Consider the following 13,254-nt stretch of genomic DNA (forward strand, 5'->3'; position numbering starts at 1 on the left):
TACAAAGTGCACCATATATATAGGAAATGTGAACACCATTAACCAATGACATACAAACATGCACAGGAGTGTCTCATCACTGATTACCTCTCTCCACACGTCTCAGCTGTTATCTGGCGCATCGTTTATGATGTCATATGAGCCTCGTGTGGTGCAGAGTGTAAGCTCTCGCCTACGACCTGGAGGTTGCAAGTTCGATTCCCACATGAATCAGGCTCAAGGCCGACTCAGCCCTCCATCCTATCACAGGGAGAATATATCTATCCAATATAATATAGATGACCTTTTATCATTACTGTGATGTTCTATATCTAATAAAAAAGGGGTATATCAACAACCTACTGGTATTATCAAGTAATGTCCCCATATTCATCTAGAAAGTCATCCCTTCCAGGTCTATTCACGTTGACAAAGGCTATCTTATCTAATAATATACATTCTCACCCATAGAGTATGAATAGTCCAATGTTAACCCATTGTATAAACCAATAAAAAAGAGCAGAACACCAACTGTTAACTGCCTAGTCAAATTGTGATTTTATTGATACTATACATCACTATGCATGAATCAATATTTTTTCTTCAAGATGATGAAATAATGGACCGTCATATCTCAGACGTGTGGCGAGGGAACCAGCGAGAGACCAACAACCTGTGTAAACAAAACAAAAAGAATACAATTACACATATACCCATAAAAAATTCATTAATAAAACATATGTACAATTCATATACTGATGTGTGTAACAAGATTTACAAGAACGGCTGAAAAATGTACTCCTGATTAAGCCCTTTTGGGTGCATGGTGTCCAACTCGTATATCCATTTTAACTCACGCTTTTTTAATAAAAATTCTCTATCACCCCCCCGTGGAAGTACGGGGACATGATCAATGACCCTAAATTTGAACTGGCTGATGTTGTGTTTAGCCTCCAAAAAATGTCGCGATACAGGTAATTGTAGATTTTCCGTCCGAATTGTACTCTTGTGCTTCACCATACGTGATCTCACCTCCATAGTGGTTTCACCCACATACCCAAGACCACATGGGCAGGTGATGAGGTAGATCACGTATGGTGAAGCACAAGTATATCTCCCCTGTATCTTGTACCTATTGCCCCTGAGAGGATGCCGAAATTCGTCACCCCTCACCAAATTGTTACAACAACTACAGGCAAGGCATGGGAAGTTCCCCTTTCTAGGGGGTTTAAAGAAACTCTGGACGGCTGTTTTGTGTGGAGCAAAGTGTGAGTGGACCAGTTGGTTGCCTATGTTTCTACCTCTTCTATATGCATTTATAGGCTTATTTTTAAATTCAGGTATTACAGCCCCATCTAATGTCAGCAGTGGCCAATGTTTTTTGATAATGTTACCAACGGTTCCACTAAGACTATTAAAGGTACTGACAAACGGAATCCTGTCCATTGTCTGTTTCTTTAATTTAGGTGTCAAAAGATCTTGTTGTGGTATTGCCCTAGCTCGTATGGCAGCTTTTGTGATGATTGGTGCAGGGTATCCCCTATCTAGGAACCTCCTACACATCTCATCCAATCTTAAATCAATGGTTTGATCGTGTGCTATTCTTCGCACTCGTAAAAGTTGACTCCATGGTAGTGAGTCCTTCATGGCGACCGGATGGTTGCTACTATAGAGCAATAAACTGTTCCGATCTGTCTTTTTTGTGTAAAGATCCGTTACCAATCCCATTCCTTGTCTTTTAATCAAAACGTCAAGGAATTGGATTTCCACAATGGAGTAAGACATAGTGAACTGAAGTTCTGGGTAAATAGCGTTTAAAAAGGTATGGAATTCCTGTAATGTTTGGAGCGAACCCTTCCATAAAGCAAACACGTCGTCGATGTACCGACCCCAGTACACCAACGACGCCGCATATATGGAGGTATAAATATACTTCTCCTCAAATTGGCGCACAAAAATGTTGGCGTATGTTGGCGCCACATTAGAGCCCATAGCAGTGCCCTGTCGCTGTCTGTAGTACACCCCCCCAAACAAAAAATAATTGTTGTGGAGGATGTACTCCAGCAGCGACAGGGCAAACTCCAGATTGGCTGAAGGCACGTGTCTTCCTGGAGGCAGGGATTTAAAGCCTTTCATAGAGAAAGCTTGTCTGCCGTGGATTAGGAGGGAGTGACAGCCTGCAGGAGCGCCGCAGATCATCTAAAAACGTAAGTAATGATTTTTATTCTTTGCTCCACTGTATTACCGGCGTATAAGGTGACAGTTGGGGGGTCGTCTTATACGCCCCGTCGCCTTATACGCCGGTATATATTTTTATTGTAACACATTTCTGGATGAATTGCAGGGAAGGGCTTATATATTTAACCCCTTTCCGACCATTCATCCTGCGATCGCCGGCAGCCCATTGCATTCAGTGGAACATGCTGTATTGCCGCTCCATTGAATTCAATGGGCAAACATCGTTCTTCTCTGCTACAGCTGTTACAGCTGTGCCAGAGAAGAAGGATTTGTCTTCTATATGTTCTCAATGGGGTCAGCGCTGCTGCCGCTGGCCCCATTGAGCGCATATAGAATGCATCCATAGCGAGCAGCGGGAGGGGCAGATTTCAATACTCGGGTGACACCTTATCTCCCCAGCCACTCACAGCAGGGGGGTGGTATAGGGCTTAAACGTTGCAGGGGGAAGTTGTAATGCCTTCCCTGTCTTTATATTGGCCAAAAAAAAGCGCTAACGTCTCAGGGAAGAAAGTTTAATTTACCAGAACACCGCATGGTGTTCGTTACGAATAACGAACATCCCGAACACCCTAATATTCGCACGAATATCAAGCTCGGACGAACGCGTTCGCTCATCTCTAATATATATATTTTTTATTTTTACACATTTCTGGATGAATTGCAGGGAAGGGCTTATATATTTAACCCCTTCCCGACAATTCATCCCGCGATCGCCGGCAGCCCATTGCTTTCAATGGAGTCGGCTGTATTGCCGGCTCCATTGAATTCAATGGGCTAACATCGTTCTGCCGGGACCAGGTAAGTATATATATATTTTTTATTTTTACACGTTTCTGGATGAATTGTAGGGAAGGGCTTATATATTTAAGCCCTTCCCGACAATTCATCCCGCGTATGCCGGCAACCCATTGCTTTCAATAGAGCCGGCTGTATTGCCGGCTCCATTGAATTCAATGGGCTAACATCGTTCTTCTCTGCCACAGCTGTTACAGCTGTGGCAGAGGAGAACGATCTTTACGCTGACAGTGGGGGGGGGGGGGGGTCTCACTCTTGCCGCTATTGTGGCTTAATAGTGGGACCCGGGAACTTGAGATGCAGCCCAAAATGTAGCTCCTCGCCTGCCCTATTCGTTTCTGTGTCGTTTCCATCACTTTCTTGTGTTTTGCAGATTTTCACAAACGAAAACCTTAGCGAGCATCGGCGATATACAAAAATGCTCGAGTCACCCATTGACTTCAATGGGGTTCGTTACTCGAAACGAACTCTCGAGCATCACTGAAAGTTCGACTCAAGTAACGAGCACCCGAGCATTTTGGTGCTCGCTCATCTCTAGTAGACACCCACCATCACCTCTGTTAGCAGTGGTGTCGTGAGCAATGAAGCTAGATTGCTGTGGAGTGGAACCAGCTTGTCTTCAGCAACGAATCCAGGTTTAGCTGGGGTACTGACGACGGACATGTTCATGTCTCGAGACCTCGGGGTGAGCACCACAATCCTGCCTTTGCTATGGAGCGGCACACTGCCCCCTGCTGGTGTAATGGTCTGGGGGGCCATTGCATACAACAGTTGGTCAAAGTTGGTCATGAAGAGCCGAATGAATGACTAAATGCAACTCCAATTTGCCATACTGTTGGTTGAATTCTCATGAACCTGCTGCTCTCACTAACTGCTCCGACGTTCCACAGTCTATACGGCTTACAATCATAGATCATTAATTGTTCTGTTTATAGTGTTTAGACTTGCTATCATCAATATTTGGAACAGAGGGTTAAACCAAAGCTCTTAGGCTTCAATGATATAAGTCGGTCCCTAACTATGAGGTGTCTTTTATAGTATAGGTCCCTTTATATGGTGCATAGGGACCTTTTGGCCCCCTCAGGCTCTTCGCCCAGGCACACCTACAACCTCTGCACACCACAGCTATACCCCTGACTAGATCAATACTATCCATGAATGAGGAAGTATGTAAAGTGCCGCATTAAATAGAGACATTTGTATTCTCTATCAGACATTAATATAAAAACACGGTGGAAGGAAATTACATTTCCGGTTTACACCACATCATTCTGCATTATTATATTATTATGCTAATTTGAGCAGTGTTCAAGGTACGGCGTTCACCAATTATTCCATTATTCTACAAGGAGGCCGCAGATTAACAAATTGTCAACTTTCTGTCACTTTTTTGTGGCCAATTAATAAAATGTTTTTCAAAATATGCAAGAGTTTTGCTAATGAAATGTCAGTCCGAATAAAGCAGACAAATAATGGATTACATGTGACATGTCTGAAATAGAGAGCAGCAAGAAATAATTGTTCTTTTGGCTGATGCTGTTTGCATCACTCTTGGAAGTTACTGTATTTTATGTAGTCAATGGACAAAAAGAGAATTCAGGTAAGAAGGTTTCAAGGGCACTTGGGGAAAACATTCTTGAAAAGAGTATCAAGTGTAACTACTCTGACTGTAAACCGAGGGCTCATTTCCAAAGTTCATCTGCAAACTCCTCTTGCCTCATGGTGGGTAGTGGGTTTCAATTGACTACATTGTTGTAAAGAATCATACTGTCATGGGACCGGCTGATGAAACAGTTATAATTTAGAATGAATTATACATTGTAGACAGAGACAATGGCATTTTCTAAAACCTTTACATAAAACTTAACACTGGTGGCTCGGCCTGAGATTGACTTAACTGTGACTTTCTACAAGGCCTGGTCATTGATGCAAGGCTAGTCGGGGCCAGTTTTTCAAAAACTGTCAATCTTGTGGAGTTTTCTTGTGCCGTTTTGGGGAGAGTATAAAGAGAATGGTATGATTGAGAAAAACCATCAAGTGAAAAGAAACTCTATGGCTGTAGGCAACTTGTTGATAAAAAGGGGTCAGAGGAGGATGTCAGGAATCGTTTTGATGAGCTGTCAAGAAAATTACTACTGAATATAATGCTGCCACCCCCACCAATATGTCCGAGCACACAACATGCTGTTTCGTAACACAGATGAGCCATTACTGCAGATGTCAGTTCCAATGCATTGTACCGAGTCAGAAAGGCAAAACTCCAGGGGCAAGAGAGCAGGAAATTTGGATCACTGAGCAATGGAAAAAGATCCCCTGGTCAAATGAATCCAGCTTTCTGTTGCCCTGTGCTGGTTGGAGGCTAGAATTTGGCACAAGCAGCACGAATCGATGACCCCTTCCTGTCAGATTTGGAAGGCGGAGTAATGTGTAGGGAAAGTTTTCTGGCACATCCTGGGTCCTCTGGTATCTGTGGATGAACGCTATGATTAGTGATGAGCGAGCATACTCGCTAAGGGCAATTGCTCGAGCGAACATTGCCCTTAGCGTGTACCTGCCCGCTCGAGAGAAGCTGCCAGCAGCGGGCAGGGCGGGCAGGGAGCGGCGGAGGAGAGCGGGGAGGAACGGAGGGGAGATCTCTCCCCCCCCCCCCCCCCCGCTCCCTCCTGCTCACTGCCGCAACTCACCTGTCACCCGCGCCGGCACCTGAACCTTCTCTGCCGAGCGGGGAGATACTCGTTAAGGACAATGCTCGATCGAGTAATTGTCCTTAGCGAGTATGCTCGCTCATCTCTAGCTATGATGAATTGCTACTGTTCTGAAGGCCAAAAGAGGTCCAATGTGCTACCAGATTGGGGTCTCTAATAAAGTGACCATTGATTGTATATTTAGAGATCACATAGGACAAAAAAACTTCTTTAAAGTACCATATTAGGGCATCACGATGTAATCTTCTTAACTAAAAAGGTGACATTTTCCTTCGGGCATCGGGGTCCAAAAATCTCCACGTGGTGAAAAAGGTGAAAACTATAACAAAAGCTGCTCTCTGTGTACTGTCTCTTTAAGCAGCAAATAACTCTCCAAGTTTATTACATACAAATCTAAGAAAAAAGGGCTTATTTCTGTGGCAGCAGCAGCTCTGTCCCATGTGCTGTGGATTTGTACGGCTGCGGTGATCTTTCACATTCCCATTGGAGGGACTATAATTTTCCCTTCAATTGGGAACTACTTTAATTGGACTGAAATGGAATTGCCGCTCAGGAACCCAAATCGATTTTAATTCCTAAGCTGACTCATGAAAATAGGGGACTTCCAGGAGAATTTGCAATCCAATCTCCCAGACTGTAGAGCAGACAAACCAAAGGAACAATCTACCCAACACAATTACAGTGTAAAAGTTCAGAAATGTTTTCTGGTGACATTGAGAACGAAAATGCAGCCATAAAACCTCAATAAGAAACTCAGTCACCAAAAGCAATTTTACAAATGGTGTGTGAAGAATAGATCTTCAAAACATCCAATCTGATTGTATTTCACCCTCTAGGATATATTTGGTCATTCTATTATTTTACATCATGGAACCTGCTACTTTGTAATTTATGAACTTTGTTACCTTGAGAAGAGCATTTTGTACACCACATTTGTCTTCCCGTATCTGTTTGTGTTGGTGCTTTTGGCTTCAGACCCAGCATTAATTAGAAATGACTAATGGCTGGATTAACTCTTCTGCTGCCACATCACTATTTAGCTTTTCTATGCCAAAGGGAATTTTATATCAGTTTCTGTACTGGATAAATTAAAATATCTAATCTATCTATCTATCTATCTATCTATCTATCTATCTATCTATCTATCTATCTCATATCTATCTTCTATCTATCTCATATCTATCTATCTATCTATCTATCTATCTCATATCTATCTTCTATCTATCTCATATCTATCTATCTATCTATCTATCTATCTATCTATCTATCTATCTATCTATCTATCTATCTATCTATCTATCTATCTATCATGTTTCCCCCCAAAAATAAGACACTGTCTTATATTAAATTTTGCCACAAAAGAGGCACAGTGTCTTATTTTCAGGGAGGGGGGAATATACTCACCTAGTCCGCGGCGTCCGAGTCCTCGCGCTGGTCTCCGACGATGCGGCAGGTTGCCGTGTAAGCCTGACCGAGGATTCTCTTCTTTCTGGTAACTGAGTTTTGAGTAACCCCGCCTCCTGCAAGCGAGTGCTGTGATTGGATCAAGTGCCATCGAATCATAGCTGGCATTCGTTCAAACCAATCACAGCCATTCAGTAATGTCCTGCACACAGCGCAGAGAGAAGACGCCGGGAAGCCGGTGAGCCGCAGGCCTCTGCAGGGGCATGGATCTGCATCCTGTTGCGAGAATTCTCGCAGCGGGATCCAACCCGGCCGTCTGCAGGCGGCCATAAACAGATGATAAAATCGACTGTATCTGTCAATTACTCTGTCTTTTCATCTATAGTGACCTACTGTTTGTATATACACAGACATAGATAGCGTTGAAGAGATGGACAGATAGGTAGATATGAGATAGATAGATAGATAGATAGATAGATAGATGATAGATAGGAGATAGATAGATATGAGATAGATAGATAGATAGATAGATAGATAGATAGGAGATAGATAGATAGATAGATAGATAGATAGATAGATAGATAGATAGATAGATAGATAGATAGATAGATAGATAGATAGATAGATATGAGATAGATATGAGATAGATAGATAGATAGATAGATAGATAGATAGATAGATAGATAGATAGATAGATAGGAGATAGATAGATAGATAGATATGAGATTGATAGATATGAGACAGATAGATAGATAGATAGATAGATAGATAGATAGATAGATAGATAGATAGATAGATAGATAGATGGATAGATAGATAGACATTACTCACTGATATCTCCTATCTCCCCCATGGCCACTATCAGGGTTCAAGGTAGAACAATCTCATGGACATTAGGGCATCCATTTTCCGCAGTTTTAATTTTATTGAAAGGGTTAAAAGTAATAGTTCCATGGATTGCAGACAGCGCCGCTCCCACATTGTTATTTTGTGTTTTAAGCTCTTGGCTTTCCTTCTGTTGTATCTGATTTAAAATCTGAAAAGAATTGTCCAACTATAAAATTATCTGTGAGCGGCGGCGGCTTCTGATGGCCATAGGGAGTGTAAAACTACCAGAAGTAATGACAGGCTGCAGCCTAGCAGTCAACCACAACACTTATCGGAAATGAAGCCCACGCTTTATATCTGTATTGGCAAAATTGTTGCATCTGGGGATTTGTCATGAATGTCAAAAATGTAAATCAATATATCACGGGATAAGATTTTCTCCTTTCCAGCTGAAGTGAAGCCTTTTTGGCGCTAGTGATCCATGTAATGCATCTCAGTAATATCAGGACGGCTCTGTGTGTTCTTAAAAGTTTAGGAATTCAAGCGTTGAATAAACCTGAATATGACTCTAACTTTTGCTAGTGCCATCATTTTGCGGTTGACTGTGGAGGAACTCAAAATGGATTTTAGGGCAGGGGTAGCGATGGAGAATGGAGATTTATTTAGGGCTATACGGATATAGCAAAGTTTAATGTTAAGGAAAAGTCCTGTGCCACAGTTTATTTGTCCTTGTTGTAAACTGTTGAGGGGACAATACAAGGATCTCTTCCATGATCTGTTTATACCCAGGACTGCGACGGTAACAAGAGGGCATCCGCTACGTCTAGAAAAAAGCAGGTTCCATCACCAACACAGAAAGGGGTTCTTTACTGTTAGAGCAGTTAGACTGTGGAACTCTCTGCCTGAGGAGGTGGTGATGGCAAAATCCATAGAGGAGTTTAAAAGGGGACTTGATGTCTTTCTAGAGAGGAAGGATATTATAGGTTATAAACCTTGGTTAATTGTTAATCTGGGTATACAGGCAGGTAGGAACTATTAGGGGTTGATCCAGGGAACAGTCTGATTGCCATTAGGGAGCCGGGAAGGAATTTTTTCCCCCAAAAGGGCTAATTGGCTTTTGCTCTTGCTTTTTTTTTGCCTTCCTCTGGATCAACAAGACAGGAGGATAAACAGACTGAACTAGATGGACATTGACTTCATTTGGCCTTACAAACTATGTTACCATATGTCTGTCTGCAGAATAGGCCATCAAGAGTAGATCAGCAAGGATATATATTGCACAGGATCCCTGCTGATCAGCTGTTTGCCAGGCTGTTGTGGTTTGCATTGAGCTGATTTCTGCAAGAAGCAGAGAGCTCTGTTCCCACTGCAGTGGCCAGGCTGGTATTGCAGAATTGTATTGGTTCTTTGCTTGTAATACCAAGCCTGGCCACTGCAATGGGAATGGAGCTGTCTGCTTCCTGCATAAATTAGCTCAGTGCAAAAGCACATTGGCAGTGCAAAAGCACATTGGACTAGCAAACAGCTGATCAGTGGGGGTCCATCATCAGAGACCCCTGCTGATCTACAATTGATGGACTATCTTAAGATAAACAGAGCTATGTGCAGAGAATCATCTGCCTTTGAAGATGCAGCTGTGCAATTATCAAGAAAACAACCACTCCGGCAGGCTTCCGTGCAGACCTCAATACCGACAGAGCATCTCTTGTTGGTGACGGGGCTTGAATGCCCTGCCTCCAGCAAGTAATTTTTCTGATTGATTCAAGAATACTGCCTGTGCTCAATTAACCAATCACAGTCATTCATTGAATGATATCATTGAACCAATCACAAACCCCCCTCCCCCCTCCCCCCCCCCCCGAAAATTAGACTCCGAGCCTCTTTTGGTCCCAAAATTAATATAAAACAGGGTCTACAACGTATTTTCGGGGAAACACGGTATGCTTTACAGCAATATGGGCTATAGACACAAGGGACAAAAGCTGACCCATCAACTTCTATGGTAGAGTGTGTGGGCATGCTCTGTTACCTGTGCATGGAGGGGGAGGAGGTCAGTCATGACCATTATCTATTGACTTCTATGGAATAGTGCTTTGCGTGTACTCTGTGACCTGTTCAGGGAGGGAGAGGAGGTGAGCCGTGACATCACATATTGTCAAGGGTGGACCATGTGTTATCTATATATAGGTGTCTCCTCTCATTATAATCCCATCTGTGATCCAGATAATGGCTGAGAAGTTTTCTGTACAGAACAGGAAGCATTAGACTGTTATGAGGCTGCAGGATTTTAGGACTTTTTTAAACATAGATTGTGACAACAAAAATAAAAAAAAATCAACAAACATTCTTACAAAACGGGCTTAAAAAAAAAAAAAAATTTATACAGTAGATCAGTGGTCCCCAACCTTTTTGGCACCAGGAACCGGCTTCAAGCAAGACCATTTTTACAAGGCCCGGCAGGGTGGGGCGGGACATGGGCGGGGCCTTGGTTATATGGGGCGGGTTATTAAGGGGGTTGGAGTTTAGTGCATACTTATTTAATTATGACATTTAGAATGTCCTGGCAGCACACACATAGGGCAGTGGGCAGTATATAATCTATCCTCCCCCCCAGCACACAAATAGGGCAGCATATAATTTATCTCCCCCCTCCTCCCCGGCAGGATTAACTTGAAAACTGACCTAGGTCCTAACAGGTATACAGGCGTGGCGGCTACTGCTTGCACAGAGGCGGCTCTTCCTCCTACTCGCGGGACGCTCTCTTGTTTGGCGCCACAGTCCTCAGCGCTTCAAGAAGGCGCCTTGTGATTGGCTGCGGCGCGCTGCTTCCGCACCAGCAAGGACCATAGCTGGCATAGCAGGTTAGTGTGAGAGTGCAGAGTGCTGCTGAAGGGCCCATGGAATTGTTCCTTTTAGAACAAAAGTTCCCGGCAGTGCCGCGGACCGGCAGTAAACACCACGAACCGGTGGTTGGGGATCCCTGCAATAGATCATTTTCTGATGAGACGTTCCCTGTAAAGAGTAACTGCTCTTTTTACAAAACTTTTACATGTCAAAAGTTTTGATTAACTTAAAATGAAGAAAAATTCTCATCTATCCCAGCGACTCCCCATCCGATGCCCGCCGCCGATAGCACAGAAGTAGCGTCAGACGTTCACGTGCCGTTTATTGTGCTCAGCCACTCGCAGGCTTCAGCTGTGATTCTTCTATGGCCACTGAAGCCCATGAGTGGCTGAGTACAATGTACTGCAGCTGACTGCCCACCACTTCTTCCGGGTTACATGCAGCGGGCACCATGGGCAGGAAACTGCTGGCATAGGTGAGTATTTCATTTTTCTTCATTTTAAACGCATTTAACCCTTTCCAATACAATTTGTATCCTGGTTTTCCTAGGGGGCTTACTCTTCTTCTGCTGTAATACAATGGCGCTATCTGCTGGCTAAAGCCAGTACTGCACAAGGTGACACGTTGGATAGGCTCCGGCAGCAGAGAGGCTGGCAATATACAGTAAGAGAACCCAGATGGACGTCTTCCAACATCGGAGCTGTACAGCCTTAAATTGTAATGTCTTCAGACGTCAGACAGTGGATTGAAAAGGGTTAATTATTTTTTTTATGTCCCGGAAACCCCTTTAATAGGTGTCCCACTGCTGAGACCACAAATGATCGCTGAAATGAGAGGCTGCAGCACTCGACAGAGCGCCATGCCCCTTCAGATCTCTTCTGTAGACCTCTATGTGTTCGTCTTCAGCTGCTGAGAGGAGCCAGCAAACAACGAAGCCAGCTGAAGGGGCGCAGCGTTTGGCTCAGTGCTGCAGCTTCCCTCTTTCAGCGATCATTGGTGGTCTCGCAGCACGACCCCCAAACTCAAACTTTTGACATGTCAAAAGTTTGTACAAAAGTGCATCTACTCTTTAGGGTCCATTTCCTTCTTCACATGGCGATTTCATCGATGAGATGAGATTGGCCCCCGCTGAGTCCTAAATAGCCAGTGGTCCATAACTGCCCCTTGGACTATGAAATCTTTACATTCACACTGGATAGACGTAATAAAGGCGAGTCTGTGTGGGATTGGTGATTTCACTGTCATTGCTGTATGAGTATTATCCTCTTACAATGATGAAGCGTACTGCCGTATTCCTGCACTCGGTTTGAGTCTATTAACACTTTCCCATATGTGATGCGGAGTTTTACGATCTCTCGCGGAGTTGAGCGCAGCCTTAAACATTCGCCTTTTTGGCTGCTCCAGTATCAGCGACACCTCTTCAGCACAGACCACCACCCTGGAGTTTAGGACCTCATTTATGCCTATAATGTTAATGCGCTGGACACTTTTATGTTGTTTTACATGGAATTTACGGACTGTTCTTCCAAATAAAGATTATATGTTGAGTTTTCAGTGTCGTTTTCATGTGTTTCTGAAAGTAACAAAAAGGATAAATAAGAAACTTGTAAAACCCCAAATATTTATGATCTTTTTATGGACGAGCTGATGATGTACGATACTTTTCATTCTGGCTATAACCTTCCCTGTCTGACTTAAAATAGACTAGCAAGCAAGGCCATACATAAGACTTGTGGGGCCCCATCGCAAAACTCAGTATTTAACTCATGCAGACCCTTTTTTTCCATTTTCGTTTTTTCTTCCCCCCTTTAAAAAAATCGTAACTCCTTTATTTAAACATAGTTCAGTGAGGGCTCATTTTTTGCGGGATGTCCTGTAGTTTCCGATAGTACCAATTCGGAATACATGCGACTTTTTGCTAGCTTTTAATTGCGTTTTTTCTGGGAGACAGGGTGAGTGAAAAACTGCATTTCTGGCATTCTTTATTTTTTTTTTTCGCACGAAGTTCACCGTGCGGGGTAAATAATGTGCTGCTTTGATAGATCGGACTTTTATGGACGCGGCGATACCAAATATGTATTTTTATTTTATAATTTAGATTTTTTAATAATAGATATGGCAAAAGGGGGGTGATAGTAGTAAACAGCTGACGCCCACGGTGTATGCAGAGAGGCCGCAGGGCGACCTCTCTGCATATATACCCCAACGCTCCAGGATGTAAATGTACGTTAAATGCAGCGATGCCAAAACTATTTTTTTTTTGCCAAAGAAGGAGTTTTATTCTGCAAAGTAGAAAAACCTAAAAGAAAATGTATAACTTTATCATAACTTTACCAACCCGGAGAAAAAAGTTACTATGTCATTTATACCACATAGAGGACGCTGAAAAAAAGCCTTTCCCCCCAAAAAAGTATAATGAAATGTATTTTTTGTACCCCTACTCACCCTGCAACAAACAAAT

At 43.1% G+C, this 13,254-nt stretch overlaps 1 long non-coding RNA gene across 2 annotated transcripts in view; it reads right to left on the minus strand.

Moving 5' to 3' along the window:
- Positions 1–513: 513 nt before the first annotated feature.
- Positions 514–13,254, minus strand: part of LOC136624567 (uncharacterized) — a 45,362-nt gene continuing 32,621 nt past the window's right edge. The window contains exons 1-2 of one of the 2 annotated variants that reach the window (XR_010792352.1): positions 12,064–12,236; positions 514–652 (exon numbers count right to left, since the gene is read on the minus strand). This is a non-coding gene — a long non-coding RNA (uncharacterized lncRNA). Of the gene's footprint in view, positions 653–12,063; positions 12,237–13,254 lie in introns of those variants that run through there. The other variant, XR_010792351.1, reaches the window with a different exon arrangement.

The sequence above is a fragment of the Eleutherodactylus coqui genome, chromosome 4, assembly GCF_035609145.1.
Source record: "Eleutherodactylus coqui strain aEleCoq1 chromosome 4, aEleCoq1.hap1, whole genome shotgun sequence".
Taxonomy (NCBI): domain Eukaryota; kingdom Metazoa; phylum Chordata; class Amphibia; order Anura; family Eleutherodactylidae; genus Eleutherodactylus; species Eleutherodactylus coqui.